General features: G+C 39.1%; 1 long non-coding RNA gene across 1 annotated transcript; it reads right to left on the reverse strand.

Moving 5' to 3' along the window:
* Nucleotides 1-244: 244 nt before the first annotated feature.
* Nucleotides 245-26,820, reverse strand: LOC114278886 (uncharacterized). Its single transcript, XR_014361006.1, has 4 exons — nt 26,603-26,820; nt 24,399-24,514; nt 23,679-23,851; nt 245-538 (listed from the first exon to the last, which is right to left on the reverse strand). It is a non-coding gene; the product is annotated as an uncharacterized LOC114278886 (long non-coding RNA).
* Nucleotides 26,821-27,212: the final 392 nt, after the last annotated feature.

Below are 27,212 nucleotides of genomic sequence, written 5' to 3' on the forward strand. Positions count from 1 at the left end.
TACTTCAGGTCCATTTTATGATCATTTTACCTTTAAATTGTTTAAAAAAAAACCCATTTCATCATTTTTGAAAAAAAGAGACGATTATACATATTGTTTCACATGGATTGTTTCTCTACAAATCAAAACCTTAACACAATTTTTTTGTCACGACCTAATCTGGTGCACTTCAAACGCTATAACACCTGTACACAATAATCACCTGTAAAATTCTTATATCACATCACCAATAGTGCATAAGACCTTTCAATTGGCCAACATATAGGAGATGATCCATTCAAAGACAAAAATATCATCATGCTACTAAGATAGTTCCCATGCACCACTACCCCAAAAATAAAACATACTATTCATGAATCCATCAATACATCCAACTTCACAAAGCAAATATTTACAATCAACCTCCTTCATAAAACAAAGGATAAAACTACATCCTAGAGTGACCCTAGGCAAAACCTCAACTACCAGATGCTCACATTTGATCCTCTAGAAACTCTAATCTTCCAAGTTGAGGCGAGCCACACAAAAGTCTAGGAATCTGAAAAAAAATTAATTAAAAAAGAATGAGCTAGAGCCCAATGAGTATACCAATCCCATGGAGTTATAAAGCTTTCTCCTTCTAATTGGGTTCAAAATAAGATAATAAACACAAGAGCTTAATTGGACTGAAATTTATATAAATTGAGAAAATTTTGCATAAACCGTTATCAAGATTTTTCCAAAGAATCTCATAATGCAGGAAAAATACATTTGAATAAGGAAAGTAAACAAAAATACAACTTTTCAATACATTAATATTTCATGTCCATCATACGAACCACTACATAGCCTTAGGGTTGCGTTACCTCGCGACTTAGGTGGCGACGGTACCGTTACCCAAAACATAACCATAGGAACATAACTCATGTCAATGTTTCGGTTCCTAGGACACCTTACGTACAACGACCCTTATGGTCCTTAAAACATTTCGGTCCCCAGGACCCCAAAGCATTTCGGCCTTTGTGGCCCCAAAGGCTATATTCGGTTATATGATTAATAAAAAACACACTCTCCCATAACGTTTCATTGTCATTTAATCATCATCATCATAAAATTTGAAGGACTCAACTTAAATAAATTCTCATAAAAATTAATGCTTCATTATACAAATGAAATCATATATTTATTTAAAACTTAACCTTTGACCTCAATAAATTTATAGATTTTCTTTTTATACATATATCATGATGAAATGAGTTACTTCATTTAATTCAAAAATATTTCAAACTTTTCATTAAAGATAGAGCTAAGGTAAATTTTCATGGTAAGTATACTCACCTCTAAAATAGCAAAAGTGTAGATTTGAAACCCTACGAGTTAATTCCCCAGAGGCGTAGAGACGCCTTCCTCCATCCTAACAATTAGTAAATAAGATCTAAAATTAGGGAAAAGCTTTCAATGAAAATTACAACATCTACAAAATTGATCTTAAATGACGTCATCGTTTGAACACTCGATGATCATCCATGCTCGTGTTCGTTTTGAGTTTCTGAAAGTCTCGGCTGTGCGCTTTACCTTGGAGCCTCTCAACTTGTCTGTTTTGTGCTTGGTTGTGGACCAAGAGCTTGTGGCTTTGTTTCTGAGGGAAGGGGGTGGCCCGTTGGCTAGCCTTACAACCCATCGGCCAGGTCCCTTGCCCATCGGCCATGCCCTCTTTCCATCGGCCATCAGTGGTGGCCGGTCAGCTTCACTGATGGCCGGTCGGCACCTTTAATGGCCAGTCGGCCATACTTTTTGGCCGAGGCCCTTTTTCTTGCTTTTGCAGATATTTTTATTGCCAGTTGTGCCTGCTAGTGAGCATAGAACTTATCCTTCATACACGTGTATGGAGGGATTGCACCAAGCCTCTAGCTTGTTCAACAAGCTTGAGAGTTGGATTTCTATAAGAGGGGAGGTCCCTCTCCCTTTCCAGAGGTTCAGAAAAATTGGCTGAGGGCTATACATATATCTATCTCTATATTGCTCCACCTCTCTCTATATTTGCACTTGTATGTGCTCAAAAGTGTCATTTCTTCACACTTTTGCACACAAACACCTAGTAAAACACCTTCACTATTGAGCTGAGGTTCTTGAAGGTTGCATTTGAGTGGTTTTAGCTTGGTTTTTGCCTCCGAAGTTGCTATTCTAAAGTTGTTCTTCAAGGGTGAGTTTTTATCCTCTTTAAAGCTTTGATTATATTGCTTATTTGGCCCCATTTGCATGATGTTTTAGCCTAACTTTAAACTGAAAAAACTCTTATTTTTAAGTCCTTAAAGTGTTTGTTTAAGGCCTCTTTGGTGTTGGGGGTGGTCTACCCCCCCTTTTCTGGTGCCATCTCTTTAGGCCTTTGAGATCATCTTCTCTTGGCCTTTTAGCCACTGAAATTTAGTGGATTTTCAGTGATAGAAATTGTGTTTTGAGGCCCCAAATAGGAGGGGTTGTCCCCCCTCCTCTTCTTTTGTTTGCTTGTGTTGATGGCTCATCAAAGTAGCATGTTTTTCTAGCATGTTTTGGCTCCATCTTAGCATACCTTAAGCCTTATTTTAACATGATATAGCTTTGTTTTGGGTCAGTTTGATTGCCTCTTGCATGCTTCATACCCTTGTAGTGCAATCCTCCCTATAGCCTTAACATGCATCATGCTTTGGACCATCATTTTAGCATGTTTTTGGCTCCACTCCAGCAAGCTTTCACTCATGTTTTTCCATGCTTAAGCTATGTTTTAAGTGTTTTAGATCATGCATGCCTTACTTTGTATAGCCATAGTGCAATCTTGCTCACTAGCTTTGAGTTTCATAGTCTCTAGCATGGCTTACTTGAGTTGCTTGCATACTTTGGCCTCATTTCTACCATGATTTCAGTGTGTGTAGTGTGGTCATACTCTCTCATGCTTTACTCTTTCAATGCTTTTGGAGAGTTATGATTTATGCCTTAAACATGAGCCAATATGTATGCCATCTTGCCTAAGCTTTTGGGCTTCCATTTCAATGTGTTTTGGGTCTTATTTTGCCATGATACAACTTTGTTTTTGGTTGATTAGAGCATCCTTCATTTACTTCTGACATGTGTAGTGTAATCCTCCTCATTGGCTTTGCATGCTCCTTGCTTCACGCCTTTAATTCTAGCATGTGCTGGCTATATTCAAGCATGTTTTTGACCTTGTTTTGACCTACCTTGGGACTGTTTTGAGTCACCTTAGCCCTTTGGGGCTGGCTTGATATGGCTTTGGTGCAAGTACCTTTGCTAGCCTTAAGCTCTGAGCCTCTTAGCACGCCTCATTTATCATATGTGCATGTTTTAGCATCATTTGGAATGATATTTAAGAGCATGTAGTGTTGTCACACTTTCATGTTTTTCACTCTTTAAGTGCTCTTAAGAGTTGCACCTTTATACCCTATTCATAGGCCAATGCATGAGCATGCATTTTCTTGCTTTTAATGCTAGCATTTCGGAGCATTTTGGCCACTGTTTTGGCAGGCATGAGGTCTGTTTGTAGTTGGTCTAGCCATTTAAACTTGGTATTGCATGGCTCTTGTGAGATGCTCCTTACTAGCTTTGATGTTCTTGGCCTCCGAACATGTCTTGCATGCTTTGTTCACATGGTAGAAACCTTGTACATGCCACATTAGCATTGGTAGATACACATGTTACATTGCATTGTTGTTGGAATGTTGTTGCATTGCATTGTGTTTGGATTGGATGTTAATCCAAACACGAGAAACGAGGGGTGTTTCATACTTGAAGTGATTAAACGCGCCTCATTTCTTGGTCGCCGGCCCTCTTGATCAAGCATGATAGAGGTGGAGGCTTTTATGTGTTATTTGTGCATTCATCAATATTGTGCAAACTTGACTCTTTGGCCATCATGCATTGAGATGCGTGATTAGTGGCTCGAGAGCCGAGCACTACACTCCTTTGAGCTTGAGATGTGATAAGGAGTGTGGTTGCACACACATTTCCTTGCAAATACACTGCCATGCCTCTGTTTGTGCTCTGTTGCAACAAAAGGAGAAATTGCAGGAAGCAGTGGCCGACTGGCCATCAAAGCTGCCGACCGGCCACCAAGGCTGGAGATCGGCTATCAGAAGTGGTCGATGGCCATCAACTCTGGCCGATGGCCATCCCTCTCGGCCGACCATCCTTCAGTATGTTCCTAGGGTGGTCAGAAGCATCTTGGAAGTTGGCACAATTTTCAGAAGTCCAAAAGAGTGCAAACGAGGGCATTTTGAGGCACGGTAGTGGATTTCCGGGCGAGGCAATCGAGCATGCATATCTCCCTCCCCTCGAGGCCATTTTAACTGCTTTGTTTAGATAGTTAATTTGCTGATTCTGCAATTAATTAGTTAATGTATTTAGCTAATTTATTTCATCGTTGTAATATTCTAATTAGCTTAGTATAGCTAGTTTCAATTCAGTTTGTAATTAATTAGCTTAGCGTAGCGTAGCTAGTTAGTTGATTTATTCGGACCCTCCGTCGAGAGGGCACATTGTTGTAATAAGTGTAAGTGTGCGTGTGTGTGTGAATGTTTTCCACCCCCACATCTTTTTCCCTTTTACTTATCCATTTTCAGTGGTTAGATTAGGGCATATTTCAATTAGCATACTTATGCTTTGCATGCGTGCATCATCCATTCGTATTGCATGCACCGGGCTCGGCGCATCATTCAAACTGCATTGTATTTCAATACTTACTTGAATACATGTTTCAAAGCATGTTATCGAGTGTTGCATTCATATGTCATTCTAGCTAGCCGAGCCTACTTAGTTGCATTTTGCATATGTTGCATTAGGCATTGTTGACATAGCTAGGATCATGCATGATTACTAACTAGCTTCTGTTTTGGCTCGGAGTACACTGTAAGTGTTTACGCTTTAGCATCCTTGCATGTGTGTAAGTGACTGGCATGATAGCATGCTTGCCATGAGGCTATGTGCTTATGTGTTTAACTGCATGAATGCCTGTGGATGAAGGCTTCATTACTTGAATTGGAACAATTCATCAAAATGTGCGTTTTAAGCCCACTTGAAGTGGCAAATCACCATGTTTTCTAAGCCCACTTGAGGGTGGCAAATCTGTGTTTTAGCCTACTTGTGAGTAGCACTTTCAAACCATTTTTACAAACAAACATGAGATGTTTTGTTCCAAATCAGGCGATCTAGTCTATACATGTATGCTGTGCGCATCACATAGTAAGCTAGCTAATAAACCGGAATAAGAACACATGTGTTTTCAAAAACAACATATCATGTTAGTAGAGGCCGATCTTTGATCGGGTGAGCGGGGGCGCTTATTTCAGGACCTTCCCCTCTCGTACCCAAGTTCCCGAGCCGAGGCAACTTTAGTGATGACGAACACATGGCCTTAGTCACGAGTCAGGGTTTCTTAAATTTTTCAAAACAAAATATTTAGGTGGCGACTCTGAAATCTGGCAAAACAGTCCATGTTTGGCACTTCTTGATTAAAATCAGTTTTCCAAAACGATTTATTGGATTTGGACTCTTTGGTGATTTATCAGTCTTACATTGCACTTTGTGAGATTAGATTCAGAACTGTAACAAGAGTCTGAACTGTAGTAGCTAGAACCACGATTCGCGCCATCGCGCGTGGAGCGGAGTTCGGGCGGTCTACAACGAGATACGTGGGGAAACTCAGAAGTTGAAACACTTACAGCATGTGTATCAGGTCCGGCAGAAAAGACCTAAGGCAGACGAGCGCTAGGGACCAATGGTATCCTTTACTGAAGACGACCTAGACATGGTGCAGCATCCACAGAACGATGCCCTGGTAATATCCCTCAAGGTTGGAGAGTGCCAAGTAAAGCGCATTCTAATTGACCAAGGTAGCTTTTGTGATATCATGTATGTTAGATGTTACAAGGTGCTTGGCCTTCACCAAGATAATCTGGAGCAGTCCAATGGTCCAATGGTTGGGTTTAATGGAATGTCGACGTGGCCCCTGGGAACAATAAGTTTGGAGGTGCAGGCAGGCACCAAGAAGGTAAACATAGAGTTCACGATAATTAACACCCTTTCCCCTTACAATGTTATCTTGGGAAGGCCATGGCTGCATGTAATGGGGGTTGTTTCCTCAACATTGCACCAGCTGTTGCGGTTCCCAACAGAGCACGGAATTGAGGAGGTCAGAGGGGATCAGGTGTAGGCAAAGAATTGCTCCATGGAAGCAATGAAATCCGCCTGCAACATACGAGACGCAGAAACAGTAGAGATTGAGGACGAGGACATGGACATGGAGGTCCTAGATGATGTCGACAAAGAACCAGCCGAGAAGAGTGAAGAAGCCTTGAAGAAGATCTTAGTCCAGCAATGGGACGAAGAGCGTTTCTTCCTACTTGGCTCAGGATTGGCCGAGGATGATGAAAAGGAGTTAGAAGCCTTCTTACGAATAAACATTGAGGTGTTTGCCTGGACGCCATACGAGATGCCTGGCATTGATCCCGAGGTCACTTGCCATAGTTTGAATGTAGACAGGTCGGCTAAACCTATCATCCAACAGGCAAGAAGGCCGACCTTGATGCATGTTGAGGCAGTAGAAAAGGAGGTCGATAAACTGCTGGAGGCCAGAGCCATTCAAAAGGTAAACTACCTAACTTGGTTGTCAAACACTGTTGTTGTGAAGAAGAAGAATGAGAAGTGAAGGGTCTGCGTGGACTTTACTAGCCTGAATAAGGCTTGTCCCAAAGACAGTTTTTCACTCCCTAAAATCGATCAATTGGTGGATGCCACTTCAAGGCATGGAAGGATGAGCTTCCTGGACGCATACAGGGGATACCATCAGATAGCAATGTACCCCCTGATGAGGAGAAGACTGTATTTATCACCCCAAAAGGGTTGTATTGCTACAGAGTGATGCCCTTTGGGTTAAAAAACACAGGAGCAACCTACCAGAGGTTGGTGACCAAGATGTTCAGACATCTAATTAGCAAAACAGTGGAAGTGTACATTGATGACATGGTCGTGAAGACCAAAGAACCTGAGGATCATCTGGCAAACTTGAAGGCAATTTTTGACATCCTTATAACATATCGGCTCTGACTCAATGCTTCGAAATGCGCATTTAGAGTTGGGTCTATTAAGTTCTTGGGATAGTTGGTTACCAGAAGGGGCACTGAGGCAAGCCCAGATCAAATCAAGGCCATCCTGGACTTGAAGAGCCTAACATTGGAAAAGTAAGTACAGATGTTGACTGGAAGGGCCGTAGTCCTAAATAGGTTTATAAGCAGAAGTTTTGACAAATGCAAGCCATTTTTTAGTTTAGTAAAAAAGGCCGCAGATTTTTTCTAGACAGAGAAGTGCGAAGTCGCCTTGGTCGACTTGAAAAAATACCTAACCACAGCTCTAGTTCTCTCAAATCCTGTACCTGGAGAGGAACTTTTCTTATACTTCGCAGTTTCGGAGCATGCAGTTAGTGCAGTGGTAATCAGAGAAGAGAAGGGAGAACACATGGCAGTTTACTATGTGAGTAAAACCCTAGCAAGTGCAGAGACCAGGTATCTACCCCTGGAGAAATTGACATTGGCCTTGATAATGGCCTCCAAGAAGTTGAACCACTATTTCCAAGCCCATAAGATTATGGTATTAACTGAGCACCCTTTGAAGTCACTACTACAACAAGGAGATCTGATAGGCAGAATAGCCAGATGGGTTATGGTATTGGCCCAATACGATTTAGAGTTCAGACCCAGAACAGCAATCAAAGGCCAGGTTTTGGCCGACTTTATGGCCGAATTCACACCAGGCGCCATATCATATCGGGCTCCGAAGAGTCGCGGTTTAGGGTGTCTAGGTGAACAAGAAGGAACCTAGCTGGGGATGAAAAGCCCCACAGCATAATAGAAGAAAGAAGAAAAATTCAAGCCTTGTGATATTTACATCGGTGACTCATTCCGCCTATTTGTGGATGTGAGTTCAAACTGATAAGGAGCGGGGGCAGGAGTAGTGCTAGTATCGCCAGATGGGCGGATGCTAGAACAATCTATTCGACTAGGGTTTAAAGCCTCAAACAATGAAGCAGAATATGAAGCACTCATCGCAGGATTGAAGTTTGTAGCAACAATGGAAGCCGACGAAGTGGTGGTCTTCTGTGACTCCCAGCTTATTGTCAACTAGGCAATAGGCGAATACGCAGCCCGAGATAAAAGAATGATGGACTATGTAAGAAAGGTTGTTAGACTGGTAGCCTTATTTTGGGATTGCCGACTATAGCAAGTTAGCCGAGATAACAACAACCATGCTGATGCCTTGGCTAACCTGGCTAGTGCAATGAAATCAGGAGAGGCAAAGACAATAATGGTTGACTATTTGTCAGTCCCGAATGTAGAACCACTGAACACAGAGTATGAAACGATGTGTGTAGAGTTAGGACCAAGTTGGATGGATGCAATAGTAATGTTCCTCAGAGATGGGAAGCTGCCAGATGACCGAAAAGAGGCACACAAGACCAGACTGAAGTCGGCTAGGTTTAGCCTGACAGCAGAAGGACATCTCTACAGAAGGTCCTTTACTGGTCCCCTTTTGAGATATGTGCATCCTTCCCAGGTTAAAGACTTCTTATATGAGATTCACGAAAGAGTATGTGGAAGCCATGTTGGGGCAGATCACTTGCTCATAGGGCCATTAATCAGGGGCATTAGTGGCCCTACATGCAAAAGGACGCTGAAGCCTATGTTAGGAAGTGTGAGAAGTGTCAAAGGTTTACATCTCTGATACATCAATTGGCAGCTGATTTGAACCCAATATCAAGCCTATGGCCATTTGCCCAGTGGGGCATGGATCTTGTTAGACAGTTACCCCAAGCCACTAGGCAAAGGAAGTTTCTGCTAGTAGCAACAGATTATTTCACAAAATGGGTAGAAGCTGAACCCCTTGCAAAGATTCGAGCTATTGATGTAAAGAACTTCATATGTAAGAACATCATCACCAGATTTAGGACTCCAAGGGCAATCATAACAGACAATGGCACACAGTTTGACAATAAGCTAATCAAGAGCTTCTGTGCAAAATACAAAATTAAGAACTACTACTCTACTCTAAGCTTCCCTCAAAGCAATGGTCAGGCAGAAGCATCCAACCAGACTATCTTGGATGGGATCAAGAAGAGGCTGGAAGCAGCAAAGGGAAAATGGGTAGAAGAGTTGCCCAATGTACTCTGGACATATTGAACTACGCCGAGAAGATCAACTGAGGAATCCCCATTTGCCATGGCTTATGGCACAGAAGCAGTCATCCCACTGGAAGTCGACATCCCAGGGATCCGAACACAAGGAGTAGAAAATGGGACTAACGAAGCATTCTTGGCTCGAGATCTAGACCTACTTGAGGAGAAAAGGGAAAGAGCAGCAATTCGGCTGGGGGCATACCAGCAGCAACTTGCTAGGGCTTATAACAAGAAGGTCAACCCAAGAGAGTTCAAGGTCGGGGACCTAGTGCTAAGGAAAGTGGTCCGCAACAAGAAGGATCCTAGGGAAGGCAAGCTGGCCCCAAATTGGGAGGGACCTTATAGAATCATCTCGGTAGCCGGCAATGGTGCATATCAGCTTGAGGACAATGAGGGCAAAGAGTTGCCAAGACCTTGGAACACTTACTACTTGAAGTTTTTCTATCATTAGATTTTTTGTTTTTCAAAGTTTTTTATTAGCTAAAGTAATAATAAAATTTTAGCTCATTTTTGTAATTTCAAACTTGTGTAATACGACTGACCAGTCCTTTGGCGATGTTTCTGAGTGAAACATGACGAATAACTTAGACTTATTATATGGCAGAGTTGAATTATACTTGCATATAATAGAGTTGAACTAAGTTGACGATGTTTCTGAGTGAAACATGACGAATAACTTAGACTTATTATATAATAGAGTTGAATTATACTTGCATATAATAGAGTTGAATTATACTTGCATATAATAGAGTTGAACTAAGTTGGCGATGTTTCTGAGTGAAACATGACGAATAACTTAGACTTATTATATGGCAGAGTTGAATTATACTTGAATATAATAGAGTTAAACTAAGTTGGCGATGTTTCTAAGTGAAACATGACGAATAACTTAGACTTATTACATGGTAGAGTTTAATTATACTTGCATATAATAGAGTTGAACTAAGTTGGCGATGTTTCCGAGTGAAACATGACGAATAACTTAGACTCATTATATGGCAGAGTTGAAATTATACTTGCATATAATGGAGTTGAACTAAGTTGGATTAACCTAGCTCTGCCATATCGGCATAAATAAGTGCATTTGAGTAAAGATTAACAGAGGAACCAAGGTTGAGAACCTCGGCTAGTCTCTATTTGAATCTAACTTCGGCAACAAGATCATAGCCACATGCTTAATGAGAACCTAAGTGAAACTTAAGTTCACATTAGGGGGCAGGGAGCTGGAGGATGATGAAATAAAGTTTAAAGTGCTTAACATTTGTTGAAATTTTCAGAAAAAATATACAAGTTGAAGATAAGTCGAGGTAATATTGCAAGAAGTACATACGTATTCGCCGAGATTACCAGGTTGCCAAACTTGGGAAGTATGGAAAACTGAAGTCTTGATAGAAGACAATAAGTAAGAGTGAAGTGGCAAGTTTAAAACTCTTTGCCGTCGAAAATATTTTTACAATATTTTCAAGTGTTAAGCAAAGGCCGAGATGAACAAATTAGAAAGTTATGTTCGAGGTATTGTTACTCCGAGGAGACTACACAGCTAAGGCAATAAATTGAAGGCATGCCAAATCATTTTAAGTATGAAAGTTATAGAGCACACATAAAAGAAAAGAAGACATTCAAACACTTAGAAAAAAGGAGACAACTTGCATTCACAGAAGGTTACTTATTTAGATTACAAAAGCGACACGTCGACCAAATATGAAAACTAAAGCATTGTTCAGACAAAACAAAGTACAAACAAAGGAAAGGAAAAAATGAAATATCCTAAGTGCTAGGATTGGCTTGCTTGGATGGTTGTGTTGCAGTCTTGTCGGCTTCTATTTCAACATCTATTTCTTGTAAAGTCTTATCCAGACTCTTTTCAGTACATTGGACCTCGGCTTCAGATATGGTTGGTTTGGGGGAGACGCCCTTGGAAGCCAAGTCATCCTCCTCATCCTGAGTTAGATCAATTTGCTCATGGAGGGTGGGAGGCTTGGTATCAAAGGCAGCCTCCTCCTCCACTTCGTCGGCTTCATCTTCCTCGGCATCATCCTCGGGCTCTGATGGGAAGGGCACCTTGAGCTGGTTGATGTCTCGAAGGTCAGAGCCTATAGAAACAGCCAATTTGTTGAGGGCCGTCGTCCAACCGAGGTAGTAACTGAGGTTACAAGCCAGGTTGACTTGTTGCTTGTACTGGTCACGAACGGCGGCCTGTCCCTCTTCAAAGGCTTTTTCGTTGGCCGCCTTTACCTCGGCCTCTTTATTGGCAAGAGCCTCCTCAAGCTTGGCCTTCATATCAGCCACTTTGGCATTGGCAGCTTCGAGGTCGACTCTCGCTGCCTCGGCTTCATCTTTTTCCACCTTGGCCTTTTCCTCGGTCAAACTTTGAGCAGTTTCGGCGTCCTTGGCCTGGTCCATGAGAGCACGATTGCTGGCCTCGGCTTTGTTAAGGGAGGATAGGAGTTTGGCTGCCTCTTTTGTCTTCTTCGCCAAATCCTTCCTCATCATGTGATAACCTTGTTCCGTATTATGCTAATTGGTCCTTATTATAAATGTGATTATGTGTTTGATATGATTTTGTGTGCCATTACGTGAAAATATGTGGTTTTGAATTTCTATCTGTTCACCGTAGGAATATTTGTTTGATTATCTGCTTTGGAAATTAAATTAAAGGCCTTATTGGCCATAGAACCCGAAATTGACTACGCCGTTGTGATTAGCGTAATTTTTAGAGCCTACGGTGAAATTTAATTGAAAATTGATTCGGATCAGATTAATTGGATTAATTTATTGAATTAGTGCCCAATTATTTATTATTATTAAATTGGTTCTAGTGGGAACTTATGTAAAGAGGCACTATACACTTAATTGGTACACTTGAGCTCAAAAATCTAATTTTGTGCCTTGAGAGAGAGAGGGCCGGCTATAGAGAGAGAAAAGGAGAGAATTGTGTAATCTTGGCTCAAGGCTTGGGAATTTGAAGATTAAACTCAAGAATTGGCTAGAGTTTGGAGGTTTGAAGCTCCTAGGTAAGTGAATTCATGAATTTTAAGTTATCATCTTGTGAATCCAAGTTTGATTAATGGTCAAGAACATGAGTTTAATTGAGTATAATGAAATTGGGTTGGTTTTGTTGAATTGAAGGTCAATGTATGCATGCATGTGTGTAATTGCTTTGAATTTGTATAATTAAGCATGAAAGGTATGATCCATGTAAGATTTCGGTTAGAGTTCATGCTTGTGATCACCATTTGCACCATTTGAGTTGGTAATGAGGGTCATATCTCACATGCATGTACAATTTATAAGAATATGAGTTTGAATGTATGAGTTTGTTATGTTGGAAATGAATTTGATGTGAATTGGGACATGCATGTGACTAAATTGTGGAATTGAGCTTCATAATGTTGTAATTTGGTGTTTGTACCATGATTAGTACTTGTATATGTGGAATTTGAGCCAAAAGCATGCATTTAGAGCCTTTGAATGTCAAGTTAAAGCTCAAGAACATGTTCTGAATTTTCCCGAATTTTGATGTCCGCTCGAGCGGGGAAACCGCCGCTCGAGCATGAATTTCGTGCTCCCAGTATTTTTGCAGACTTGGATGTCCGCTCGAGCGGGGAGCTATGTAGTGAGGCCTTCCGCTCGAGCGCTAGACTTCAAGCTCGAGCGTAAATTTGATGCATCCAGTACTTTTGCAGGCCTCAAGGGTACGCTCGAGCGGGGAAGTCCACGCTCGAGCGGGGACCCTGGTTTCTGAAATTTTGAGAAGACATCCTGTGTTTCGTTTTCTATTCTCTTTCACTTCTAAGTACTCTTAGGCATGCATTGAGCATTGTAATTGAGTTAAAGAGATAAGAATGAAGCTTAAAGAGGAATATGTGAATTTAGAACGGATCGAATTGTTTGTGACCCTTTTGTGTTCATGGAATGTGTAGGGTCGAGCTCCAGGGCAAACCAACCAACCGATCACTGTGAGTAATATCGATACCTTGAAGTCGTCATTTGTCTAATTGCTTATTTCCTTATAAGCTTTATAAGTTTGCTAGTTTAAATTACGGACAAATGTTTGATATGAATAAACGAATGGGCCAGAGGCCAGTTTGACATCAATGAATGGGCCAGAGGCCAGTTTGACATGAATGAAAGTTGAATGGGCCAAAGGCCAGTTTGACATGAAAATCTGAATGGGCCAAAGACCAGTTTGACAAATGGAAGATAAATGGGCTAAAGGCCAGTATGTTTGGAACCACAGTCACTTGACTTACATTGTGTATATATATATGTTAAATAGAAATATGAATTGAGCCCAAGGTCATCTGAAGCATGTTGTTCTACGTACTGTTTGTATAACTCCTTTATTTGATATTATTCACTGGGCTATCGCTCACGCTCATTCATGTGTTTGTAGGTGAGCCAAGAGAAATCCAAACCCAGCCCCAGTGAAGTATGTGTGGAACAACAAAGGTTTTGAAGAGTCAGCCCTTGCGTCTCACGCAGGAGACTCGTCTTCGCCTTTTTGTCATTTTGTTTTATGTTGTCATGTTGGCAAAGCCTTTGAACATGTCTGCATATAGTTTTCATGGGTTGACTTAGTTTTGGATGATCCTGTCTGTACAGAACTTTATGGTACTATACTTCTGCTGTGAGTTTTGATGTACATATGTATGGTTTGTTATGATGTGCCATGTAAGCACAACTCTATGAACAAAGTTTTAAATTGCTTCCGTTTGGCCCCCGTTAACTCTGTTAAAATACGTTTGGTTTGGTTTGAGGCCGTAGGTAATCTCATGATTACTGGCCGGGTATGTTCTTAACCCGCGGGGGCGAGTTCGGGTCATGACACATCATCTCGGTCTTCGTAGCATAGGAGTGAGCATGCTGGATGGCCTGCAAGAAAGACTACCAAAAGAGTCGAAAAAAGGTTTACCAAGACCGAATGCTGCATCATAAGAGCGAAATCTTCATACACGTATAACTCGGCCATATGGTTCATGTCTTCGGATAGAAGAACTGCCATGGACAGGGCCGCGCCGACCTCAAGGTTTGCAGCACTATCACCGGTGGTAAGAGGTCTGTCGTCGAGCATGATCTCGGGCGCCCAGACCATGCTTCGGGGGTATCTGTTGCCCTCTTGGTTGTCGGACCTTGGCTTTTTGGCCAGTGGGGCCTCGGATGTTGGGTCCTCTGCGGAATGCTTCTCGGCGGAAGGGGTGCTTTTCTCGGCCTCGGCTAGCTTTGAGATGGGCACAGTGTCCTCAGAATCAATCTCAGTCACTATGGCTTTTGCCTTGGCCTTCTTCATTCGTTTTGGCTTTGGGGTTGGTTAAGAAGGGGAAGATGAGGATTGGACTGTGACAACATCAGGGATGTTAGCAAGCAGGTCTTTAACAACTACAGGTTTGCGCCCCATCTCGTCAGCGGTGGCGGCAACTGTGACTTTGGTGCCGAAATGAATTGCCGGAAGTGCAGCGAGTAAGTTGGCTAGATCGGAAGCCGACAACTCAGCACTTTGGCATTTTGGCTACGAGCTCTACTAGCAGGATTGTTGGCGGGAACTCGGCAACGGCGTCAACGCTACGCTGGAGGAATCAGTTGGGGAGCAGATGTTGATGGCTGCTCTGCTAGGTCAGAGGTTGAGGCTTGGTCAAGCTGTAGTGATGAGGTGGTAGGAGGAGTTGTTGTTGAAGGTGGAGGCTTGCTCTTCTTAGGAACGTCGGGCAAGGTGGATTTGTAGGTTGGGATGTTGTTAAGCAGCAGAGGGGCCTTGCGCTGATTAACAGGCAAGCCAACAGCTTCTTGAAATCTTTTCTAGGGTAGAAGGTTTTGCGGAAGTCTTTTGGTGGCTGGGGAAGAGCTGCAAGTAAAGAAACAGACATTAGAACATATAAAAAGAACAAAGTAATAAAGACTTCGAATCAGGTGAAGTGACACTTGGGTCTTACCATTACCCGCTTTAAAGACTAATCGGCTCAAGGGGTAGAGGTGGAGGTCGTCATTTGGTGGGAACTCTCAGTTGCCCGAGACGATGAAATAATCATCTCTAGCACCTTTGTTAGAGTCTGGGAGGTCGGCAATGAGTTTGTACTCAGTGGATCTCGGCTTAAGGTAATAGATGTAGCCTTTTTCTGACTTTAGGCCACACATGGTATAACAGTACTGGATGTCGGCTAGTGTTATTCTAGCATTCTCTCGGCTAACTAGGGCAATTATACCGTTAATAACTCTGTAAGAGTTAATGGCCAGCTGCATTGGGTTAAGTTTGTAATAGTGGAGGACTTGGCGGAAGAGGATGTGGAGAGGGAACCTAAGTACACACTCTATAAAGGCCACTACGGGGAAAGGCATAGAGTCCCCATCAGGCATGATGGAGTCTTCCTCCCCTGCCAGCCTAAGATGAACATCGGCTGGGATGGAGAACTCTGCCCTAAAGTACTCTAGTTTGGTCGGGGTGTCCACCCTCTACCTAAACATACCCATGACGTCGGCTAAAGGGGTAAGGTTCAAGATTTCAGAAAAGAGTGGTTTATATGGGTTTAAAGATCTCAGCTAAACCCTAAACAGGTACTGGGGCAAGGGTTTTTGAGGATCTGAGGGGAATTTGTTTCAATTTTTCCTAAGAATAGGAGTTCTAGGGCAAATCCCAAACCTAGAGCTACTAAAACAGAAATTAGGAGAAAGAATCTAGAAAAAAAGAAAACAGAAAAGGAATGTGATTCAGAATCCAGAAAGCAAAATCGAGAACATTGTACGAAGTGTGTACAGATGTGAAAAGCCAAGAACAGTGGCAAGATAGCAAGTGTGTGAGCAAAATGTGTATAAATATACCCAGAAAAGGATTGGGCACAAGCAAAATCACAAACAAACATGATGGGATTCGAAACACAGACGAAGATTCAAGAACATGAACAGATTCACAGTGGCAGAAAAACAACAGTGTGAACATATAATAAAGTTCGAAGTAAATCAAAAACTGAAAAGAGGGGAAAAGTGGCTTACCGAAAAATGACGCCAATATAAGGTATGCCGAAGTCAGACGCTGATGGTGCGTAGAGCAGAACAGTGAAAGCTTCATCGGAGGAGAAGAACGGAAACAGTTGCAGAAAGCCTTGAGAAAACGACAATGGTGGTTTAGAGAGAAAGAGAGAAAGAGAAAGAGAGAGCTTGAAACGCAGAGTGAAAACGAAGGATGTAAAAGTGAAGAGACAGAGAGAGAAAGCAATGTTTTGTTAAAACGTGAAAAGGCGGCAAATCATAATAATGTGCCTTGGATGACATGTTTGTCAGGCGGCGTGCGCAGAAGTGACGCGACCTGATGGCGCGTGTCGGGTACGAAGCAATAAGAGAAAGACGCGTGGATAAAACGGTTGAGAAAACCGTGCGTGACAGCTCATGCAAAAATAGAACTCTTGGAGTTCTTGATTTAATAGAGCAAGGACCTCAGCTCAGGGAACGGTACTGGTTAAGGAACTTGGTTCTTGGTTATTAAAAAAGTAGACTGCAAAGTCTTGGTCATGTGAAACCGACGTGTGATGATCTCGGTCATGAAAGATGGGGTAGGTCCTAGCCGATGTGCTATATGGACAAACGGTATAGGTTCCATCACCTCAGGATGTCGAGGTAATATAACCTAGGGGCAGTTGTGGGGGCATATTTTTGTGAATGACAACACGTGGCCAAGGTGGCACCGAAATACCAGCCGAGGTTCCACGTGTCCTGGTCATGGCGTCGAGGTAATCTCATCTAGGCCAAGGTTATATACGGAGATACCGGAATCCGAGATAAAAGGATAAGGGATAAGAGTCCTCGAATGGGGGAGGACCTTAGTTTGGATAAAGATAATGCTCTTAGGGAGTTTATCTCTATCTATTTAAGAGTTCAGGATAAGCGTTAAGCCAGAGTCCATTGAAGCTAGGCTTCTACAGGGATTAGGTTAGTGTTGGCTATAAAAGTAAGGCACCCTTATGGGTCTAAGGTACGTTTTTTGTATCCTGGCTAGTGAGTTAAGCACTATTTGCTATCTTTGAGAGATAATTGAGTACTGACTTGATCGTCGGAGTGCCCCCGGGTGGACGAACCACCACCGGAGTCTTATCTTTCTGTGACAGGTTGTTCGAGCACAATCTATTCTGCCGGTGTTCTCCAGCTGAGTATCTGTTTGACAGTGTGGTCAGAAATCAGCACACACACAGAATTAATAATATCTTTTGTAATTTTTTGCTCTGCCAAAGGCAATAATATCAGAGTTGAGTTCACATTGAAATTGACCAAGAATATACACTTTGTAATCAAAATGATTGTACATTTGGATCAAATCAGTGGAAAGGGTGAAAAGAAATATAAGGGTGTTGCTAATGGGCCATTAACCCTTTTGGTTTTTTTTTAATTCTAAATTAAATAATTATGCTATTTTTTCAAAATTATTTTTCGAAATGAGTCATAACATAAATACACTTTCTATTGATTTTTTCTTAAAAAAAAATTAATTAAGAAAACGTATTTCATAAATATGTTTTCTAGTTTAAAAAAACGAATTTACAAAACACACTTTCAATACAAAAAATTTAAAAAAAGAAAAAGAAAAAAGAAAACGTGTTTGCAAAATATGCTTTTGACATAATGTTTTTATCTGAAAAGCGCATTTCAGCGTGTTTACAAATTATAATAAGTTTTTTTATACTGATATTTACAAATCATACATTTAGCATAAAATCATTATGTTGCACATCTTAAATCAAAATATTTTTTTTTAAAAAAAAATAGTACGTTTTTTATTTTTAAAAAATCACGCTTTAAAAAAAATTATGTGAAAGCTTGGTTACAATGAAATTAAAAATAAATAAATAAATAAATAACACACTTTTTATTCAAAATTATAAAACTTGTGCTCAAAGTGTAAACATGTTTTCTATTTTTTTAAAAATACTTAAACTATAGGGACTAATAATATAATTTATTCAAATTCAAATGACTAACGGATGCCACAGGCACTTATTAAAGTGCATCTAATGACTAACTTTATACCAAAAAGTTTGTTAACCGCAATTGTGTTGAAAACAACGATAATAAAATGTTGAAAGTGTTTTTTAAATAAATAAAAAAATCTAAAAGCGTGTTTTGTAAATATTTTTTAGTATAATTATTTTTTTAATTTAGATAAAAAAAATTGTGAGCAACAATAACAAAATAAAAGTTGGATGTGTTTAAAACAAAATTTAAGCTAAAAGCGTATTTAAGAAACACGCTTTCAATATAAAAAAGATTATGTTGAAAACATGCTTTATAAACACCCTTTCTTTTCTTTTCTTTTTTCAAAGAAAAAATTATATTGAAAGCATATTTCGTAAATAAGCTTTATTAATTAATTTTTTTTTTAAATTCTAATAGAAAATGTATTCATAAAATACATTTTCATGAAAACGTATTTTGTAAATACATTTTGATCCATTTTGAGAAATAATTTTCAAAACAACCAAATTATTTAATTTAACAATAAAAAAACCTAAAAGAATTAATGGACCGTTGCTAATAGACTCACCTATTTACTTTGAACCTTCACTTTTTTTTGATCTCCACACACCAAAGTTGTTTTCCAACTTTGTGGTTCACCACCAGCTATAATTCCAACTCATTTCTTTGGATCCTAACCTCTACAACACCTTTCCTCCAATAGTTCCCGCCTCTTGCTACCCTTTGACCCTTCCCACCGATGACCCCTTCTCATGCCCCATCTTTTTTACTACAACCCTTTTCCAACCCATTTTCCCAATGACCTGCTTCCTCCCCAACAACCCCTTCCTATCACTGGTGCCACCTTTGACACAACACCTTACCTCCATAAACCATTACCTTACAAAACCCTTACCATTGCCTCTACAAAACCCTAGAATCGTACAAAAGAGAAAATTTGTTTAACAAGCGATGGATCATGAAGATAAACAAGAAAGGACCAGAGGGTGAGGAGGTTGTGGGAAGGGGAAAGGTGGTGGTGGGTGGAGTTAGGGATAGGGATAATATGAGAATTTTATGTTAAGTAAAATTAGAACAAAGCAACTAGCCTAATGATTCATATAACTATCTATTGGAATAGTAAGAAGGTTAGAGGGAAAAGGATATGGGCGTCTACCGAAAAGATGTGGGGTTTATTACCAACTCCCAAAATATAATTTAACACAATTTTATTACAACTTTTTATATCCAATCTGTAGCGATCCCAATTTTGTCACTTCGCTGAGTATGTCGAGGATCGAGCTGCCCGATCAACTCGCAGGGGTCCAGTGGGCAGCGCCCCTTGGCGGGTCCAAGGGCAGCGCCCTGGCGGGGATCAAGCTGCCCGGTCAGCTCACGGTGGTCCAGGGGGCAGCGCCTCTTGGCGGGTCCTAAGGCAGCGCCCTGGCGGGGTTGAGGGGCAGCGCTCCTGAAGTAAAAATGCAAAATGCATTAGAAGTTTCTTGTTCGCTCGAGCGGCCGTTTATGCACTCGAGCGGAGAATGTTTGGTTTCAGAAGTTTGACCTGTCTGCAAAGGTACTAGGAAAGTGTATTTGACGCTCGAGCGGGGCTTTTCACACTCGAGCAGACCATGTTATATTAGTTCGTGAATCTGATATTTCAGATCACTTTTGTATATCTCTCTCTCTCTAAAAACCCTTTCCTTTCCCTTCTCTCTACATTTCTTTACGCTAAATTGGATCAAAACCTTGATTTCTCAAGATCCATTAGAGTTCTGTCATAAGTTCTTCATCAAAGTTGGTTAACTTTTCGAGGGCTTCGTTGTGTGCGATGAAGATCGAATTTCGACACCGTTGATTTTGGGGATTTCATCTCATTTTTTTCTTCAAAACTTAAGGTAGGGATTTTCTTAGAGTTATATATATATTTTTGCAAGATCTATATGATTTTCGAAATCATCTTTCGATAGCTTTGAAAATTGATTGTTGATTCAAGAAGTTGAGCAATTTTGAAAATGGGTTTGTCTCTTATTCTTTTAAAATGATCTTATGGATTTTGATCTTGGTTGATTGAAGAAAAGATGATTTTGGAAAGTTTTCTTTCAAAAGATTTGAGTTGTATAGTTTTGGTAAGAAAACCTAGAATTTGAGAATTTTTTTAAAGGAGACTGAAAATCCATGAATGATATTGTTATATTTATTTTGTCTGTCAAAATAAATCAATGCTTGGAAAATTTCTTATTTATATTTATATAAATTATGAATTTCAAGGAATATGAGAATTGTTGTTCATTTTGAAAATTATTGTTCAAAACGTTGAAATAGTCTTGAAATAACTAATTGTCAAGGATACTTGAGAAAAGAGAATTGTGTTATTCCTTGGATGATGAATTAGAATTAAAGTATTTATATTCATCTTGTGAAATTGGCATATCAATTCATTTGATTACATTAAACTTTGAAAGTTAATTTGAAAACTTGCATTGAGAAAAGAATGTTGAGAAACAAGTTTTTATGGAATGGTTTTGGGGTAAATACATTGGTAAGTCTTGATAGGTGGTGTAGATAATATTGAATAAGTTGGCCTGAGAGTCCGAGGTGAAAGACTAAAAACTCGCGCGGATAGGTGTCGAGCCTTCCGGTTAATACCGGTAAAAATGATAATCTGGTAGTACTTGTATAGTCTACTTGCAGACACCAACCTAGGGATTACCAGAGTCGTATTTACTGCCCTTGAAATAAATTGTTAAGTTTTGAACAATTGAAATTACATGATATCATTGAGCATGATGGTTTTCAAAAGATGAAAATGTGATTTATCTTCAAAAAGGCCATAGCATGGCATGTGCATTTCATCTCTTGGGACTTGTATAAAATGTATATACTTTGTTAAGAATTTCATACTGGGCTTTATGCTCACCCTACGGGATTTTTGTGCAGGAAAAGATGTGGTGATCCCACCCAACTAGGGCCGTGGAAGTATGTGTGTTGGGAGTACAATACTCTCATTTTGTTATGACTCTGTGTGTAAGCCAAGGGCTGTGTTTGTGTGGGTTTGAATAACCGTTTTGTGTAATCAGGCTCAAGCCTTGGAAACTTATAAACCCATGGAGGTATTTATTTGTTTATTTACTTGTTGTTGGATTAATGTATTGTTGCATGAAGAACTATTGTATCATGTAATGTAAATTTGGAGATTTATATTCAGTTTTCCTTGAAAAAGTCATGATTGTTGTCTTATCATTTGGGTTAGAAATTTGGGGCGTTACACAATCGGTATATTATAGTTCATAAAAATAAATGAGAGCACACTCAATTTGCTTTAACAAGAGAATGTAGAGAACATTCTCTGAATTGTGTTTGGAATATGAGCATGGCTTGGTCTGGATGTGTCACATCTATCTTGAGACTGTTAATTTATTATGCATGTGATACAAGTACTATATATATATATATATATATATTTAAATATTACACAACACATTACTTTGGGGGGGAAAAAATTAATTTTTTTTTTTACCAAACATCATTCCTAAGGTACAATAGCTAAAGCTAACATTTTCAAACAAGTAAAGAAAGAAGGCTGCATAACAAATGTAAGCGAAACCGAAAGGATAATAAGTTTATGCTTTCAATATTAAACCTTCAAAAGGGACACATCCTGTGCATCGGGACACCACAAACACATTTTCTCATGTAGATTTTCAAACATGTTCTTAAATTCCTCACTAGTTGCAAAAGCTCGAGCCTTTCAAGAAAACAATAAAAAGAGATTGAGCCACAGCAGAAGCCATGTTTGACGGCCACGTAATCTGATCATATCTTGTGAAACTCGTCGGTATGGTAACTTTCAAGTAATCTGTGACTAGAATCTTTTATGCTTGCAGTGGATCTAAAGGAATTCATAAGACCTTGTATGGATTCCGCAATAATATTAATAAGATGCTTTATAGCTTAATATCAAATCAAATACTGTTCCCTCGGCCAAACCAGAAAATATTATACTGACAACGCCAAAATTCCAATTACCTAGCAATTGCAGCATTTTCTAGAAAATCCAAATATATTGCAATGAACGTTCACAAATGATTCAAGATGCCAAAAGTTTTCATTATATGGTATCTGCACACAAACGAACGCTAGCATGTTGCTCAGATGCTTCCTTCACACAGTGAGAGATGCATCATTGTCTGCCATTGTAAGCTCAGAAAATGCAAAAAATAGCAACAGGAAAATATAAAATAACAATTTGTTAGATGATTTGTCTAGAAGCTCTACTAGGATAATTTAACGGTTTTGACTACTAGGGAGAGGGAAGAAGTACGAGAGGGTCGCAGCAGGAGGCATAGCCATGTAAAAGGATACGAGGTTCTCCGTGACAAGGTCGATCTTTTTTGGTGTAATGGCCAATGAATCTTCAAGCTTTTCCAGTCAAGCTTGAAGATTGGAGCACATTATCTCTCATGGAATTATCATAAATCAGTGACATAAAAAGATTTTAGTAGAGAACTAGTCGTAACTACATTGTTCCTCCTTTAGATTTGTATTTATCAGTTAGGCTGCTTTGGATGTGTTGTGGGCCTCTGCTTTGGATGTATTTTTCTGCGGGTTGTGCAGTTCTCTAATTTAGTGTCTTGTTAGGCCCTTTGGCTGGTTTCAATGCTGCTATTTTGCACCTTGAGGAGGTGAATGGAGATTTTGTTTTGCTCTATTATGGTCTGCTCTTGGCCCTATCTATCTTTGATGGGGTTTTGAACAGGGCAATTAGATTTCTATTGTAGCCTCTGCTTCCTCTTAGGTTTATTTTGTATTTGTTTAGTTAGCTAGTCGCTCGTGTGCTTCTGTGGCTTTGTATAGTTTGGTAGGTCCTGGGGTATGCCCCTTGTAATCTTGTATTTGCCCATTTTGCTATTTTATTTTATGAAGTATTCACCCAAAAAAAAAAAAAACTACATTGTTCCTTTGCATCGGATGTTCCGCATCAGACTTTTGATATGCAACTTTTACTGTGGCTCAAGCAATTTAGGATTGTTCTCGAGAATAGACCACCTGACCTCTAAAAATGGATTTGCAGAATCAGTGGACATTGTACAAGTGGAGTTACTTTGCACCAGATGTTCAGAATTTTTCTTTGATATGATTTTATATTTGATATTCTACCAAAAAAAGGCAATGTTCAAGGAAATTGGTATAACCAGCAAATTGATAATACTGCCAAGAAACTGGAAAAAAACGCAAAAAATAATTTTCAAGTAGTTGTCTAATCTTTCAGTATAAGTATTAGATCTTTGATTACAATCAACAAAAAATATCAAATTCACAAATGATTGCTAGGCAGCTTTACTGAGGTTGATGCTCTTCTTTTAATTAAATTCAAAATCTCAATTTCAACATAGCCACAGTTAGAATTTCTTGCATTGATATGAATGATATTGAAAATAATATGCAAGAAATGTTATATATACCAGAATTGAAATAAGACAGCTTTCTAGAAGATGTAGATGAGGTGTTGTAATGTAAGACATATGAGAAAAAGAACAGAGATAAATACCATGATTCCGGTGTCTGGTATAAATCAGCTGAACTGCCAAAGAATGACACAAGCATGTCCATGTTTATCACATCTGGATTGAGTGCAACAATTGCCATTCCACTATGTAACTCCTTTGTTGCTGACCTAGTCAGGCACTCTACCGCCCATTTTGGAGCACAATAAGGTGCAACCTGTCAATATTTATTTAGTTCCAGGAACACATCAATACTGAGGCAATTTAAAGTGAGCTGAAGTAAAGATTTTCAGAGGACAAATACGGTTATCACAACACCAAATTACCCAAGTTGTTTTCAATATATACTCAAAATGTAAAACTCGAATTCATTTATGGTTCCAAATTTCCCTACGGCGGAGAACACAAAAATATGAAATAAACTTGTAATCTAGGGTCAACTAAAACGCAAAATTTCTTAGTTCTACTTGAATAATCATCACAGTGACTCATCGAAAGTAGATAATCGCCAACCTCACTGCAAAACCATTGTTTTCATTAACCATAGCCTTGTCTTTATCAAATGGACAAAATAGTAAATAAAATTTCATGCAGCACAAGCTGCACAGCTATCATCAAGAACCATAATTGTAATGAGGAAGAAATTTAAACAACATTTATTTGTGACACAGACAGAATATCAAGGTTTGCGCACACAGAAAAATATCAATAAAAAAGAACAAATCTTTGGGATAAAAGTACACTGGCAACTTTTTATGTCATACCTGTGTAGCAGCAGATCTTCCCCACCCAAATGACATTGACAATAATTCCTTGCTTGCTTTCAATCATAAGAGGGACCAAGTGGCGTAACATACACCCTTTACATTGGTATCAATGACTATATCAAGTATAATTACATCAAGTATAAGTACGTTAAGGATGCCACATAATCATCAATGGAGTAGGGATAACTATATATAACTCGACATATAACATGCTCACATATAATGCAATAGAAGGTTCAGAACAAGGAAAAATTGTATCAATTTTTAATAAGATATACTTAAAACCCAGACTCTTATGATGCCCATCTAAGGAAGCCATGCAAAAAAGTAAAGAAATTCCAATATTACAGCAATAAGTGAACTAGCATGTCTAAGAGATTCAATGAATTCATTTACCTATAATATAATTGGTTCTCCAGTGCAGTTAATTTGTCCTTGAACTAGTTTAGTTTTGGATTTTGTAGCAACCTTGAATTGGTTTTTGTCTTTTGTTTTGATAAATAATTGACACAAGCCTTTCCTTTTGTCCACGGGTTGCATTTAGAGCTGTGCAAAATACCATTCAATCCGCTAAAACTGCACCGATCTACATCAATCCGCACCACTCTAACCCCTAACCACATTTTAAACCTTAAAATTTATAATCCGTCAACTGAACAACTCCGCTCCGCTATAGTTATTACATATATATTATTTAACTTCTAATGAAATATCAATGTAAAAATAAGTATGAGAGAGATTTAAGATATAAAATTTGTTACAAATTAGTAGTTATATATATAAAACATATTATGTAAAATTACTTTGTGTTATATATCTAAAAAATATTATACAAATTAGTGTTATATATTATGCAAATGTATGATAATATGTTAGAATACTCTTTAATTTGCCAATCTGCTAAAAATTGCCTAAACCGTAATTTGTCAATCCGCTAATCCGCTAACCCGCCATTCGATTTGTAATATTACACTCCAATCGCCCGAACCGCATAACCAAGGTTTTAAAAAGCTGCCGCAACCGTTACGTAATACGTAACGGTTGTGGTGGTTACCGCCACCTGTTACGGCCGTTTTTGTAGTGTGATTGAGATTCACAGGTGTGTTGGCCGTAGCGGCTACCGTAGCAGTCGTAACGGTGCCGTAACAATCGTAACGGCCTGTTATGCACTGTTACGTAATGGTTCCGAATTGCTTTTTTCGAAAAAAACACACACAAAAAAAAGCTAAATATGGGGGAAGAGGGATAAAGAGAAGAGGGAAGATAAAGAGAGAAGATGGAGAAGTAAGAGATAAAGAGAGAAGAGAGGGAAGACAAATAACGTATTATTGATTTGTTGAAGCTGTAAGACCTATGCTATTCTATTCAGCTGTTATCACTCAACTATTTTGTTTGTGTGTATCTATCAATATATTGTTTGATAATAATAATAATAATAAGTGTGGTCATTATCTATTTGGCTTGGTTAAAATATGTATATATATACATATATATATTTAGGCTCTTATTTATTCTCTTACTTTTGTCATTGTTTATCTTATATATAATAGTTAGTGATTGATTTTTTGTATAATATAAAGTCATTAATTATTAAAATAAAATGTCAAAAACTCAATTTATAGTAATTTAAAAATATGAAATATATTGGATCATACTTAAAAATTTACAAAAATTGATTAATATTTATTTTAAACCCATTAAATATGATCATGGGGAAAAAATATGTGTATCGGTAAGCTTTTTTCAAATTGTGCGAAAAATAAAAAAATTCACGGTTCTAGTTACCGCAACCGTTACACTACAGCCTTTACACCCTGCAACCACGCCACCACCATCGTTACGACGACCGCAACCGCTTTTCAGAACCTTGCGCACAGCGCACACCCCTTTTAGACTGTGTTTGATTAGGAGATTTGAAAAGAGATTTGGAAAAAAAAAAGAAAAAAGTGTGAAACTAAATGAAATATAAACATATTTTATTCATGTATCACCTTCATTTTCCTTTTTTTTCTTTTTAAATCCCTTCTTAAATCTGCTCTTTTTTAATACTACAGAGAAAAGAAAAATAAAAATAGTCACTGCCCCTTAATCAGTTGTTTGTGTTGACTAGAGCTTATGTCCCTTGTATGGAAAGTCATGGTTCGAACCTCAAGGGTAGACAAATGGTTAGATATATAATTCCTCACTCCTCTTGAGAGTACCTGGGTTTATTCTTGGAGGGAGATGAGGTTGTCTTGAGAGTAGGGAACAGCCAATGACCTCGCTTGCCATCTCTAGGGCTAGGGCTTTGCCAAGCCCTCTGCGACCCTCCTCCTCCCACTGTCGCCGTCATCAGCAGCTTTGCTTTTCCAATGTTCTTCACTAGCTCTGTTCGGTTTTCTCCAACCTGTACGTTCTACTTCTGGACTCATCACGCTTGGCTGGCTGGTTACTAAAAGCTTTTCATCAGCTCCATTTTTCTGCTCCATGATATCAAACTCATATTTTGACTTTTAAATTTTTAAATTTTTTTTTTAAGTAAATGTGTAAAAATAAAAATAAAAAAATTGATGTGATCTAAAATATATTAAAAGTCAAAGAGTAGTTTTTTAGTCACTTGCCAAAAACAAGCCAATAAAGGCGATGTCAAATTTTTTATTAAATTAAGAGAACGTTTAATCTTTTATCAAATTTTATAGGTAATTGCTGATGGACGATCGGATGAACGATCAGCCGGTTAACTACACTACAGGAAATATGGGTTTAGGTGGCGTTTTTTTAACGGCGTTTTTTAAAACGCCATTATTTTTAATATTTAACGACGTTTTATAA

The sequence above is a fragment of the Camellia sinensis genome, chromosome 2 (assembly GCF_055761805.1).
Source record: "Camellia sinensis isolate YWXY chromosome 2, ASM5576180v1, whole genome shotgun sequence".
Lineage (NCBI taxonomy): Eukaryota > Viridiplantae > Streptophyta > Magnoliopsida > Ericales > Theaceae > Camellia > Camellia sinensis.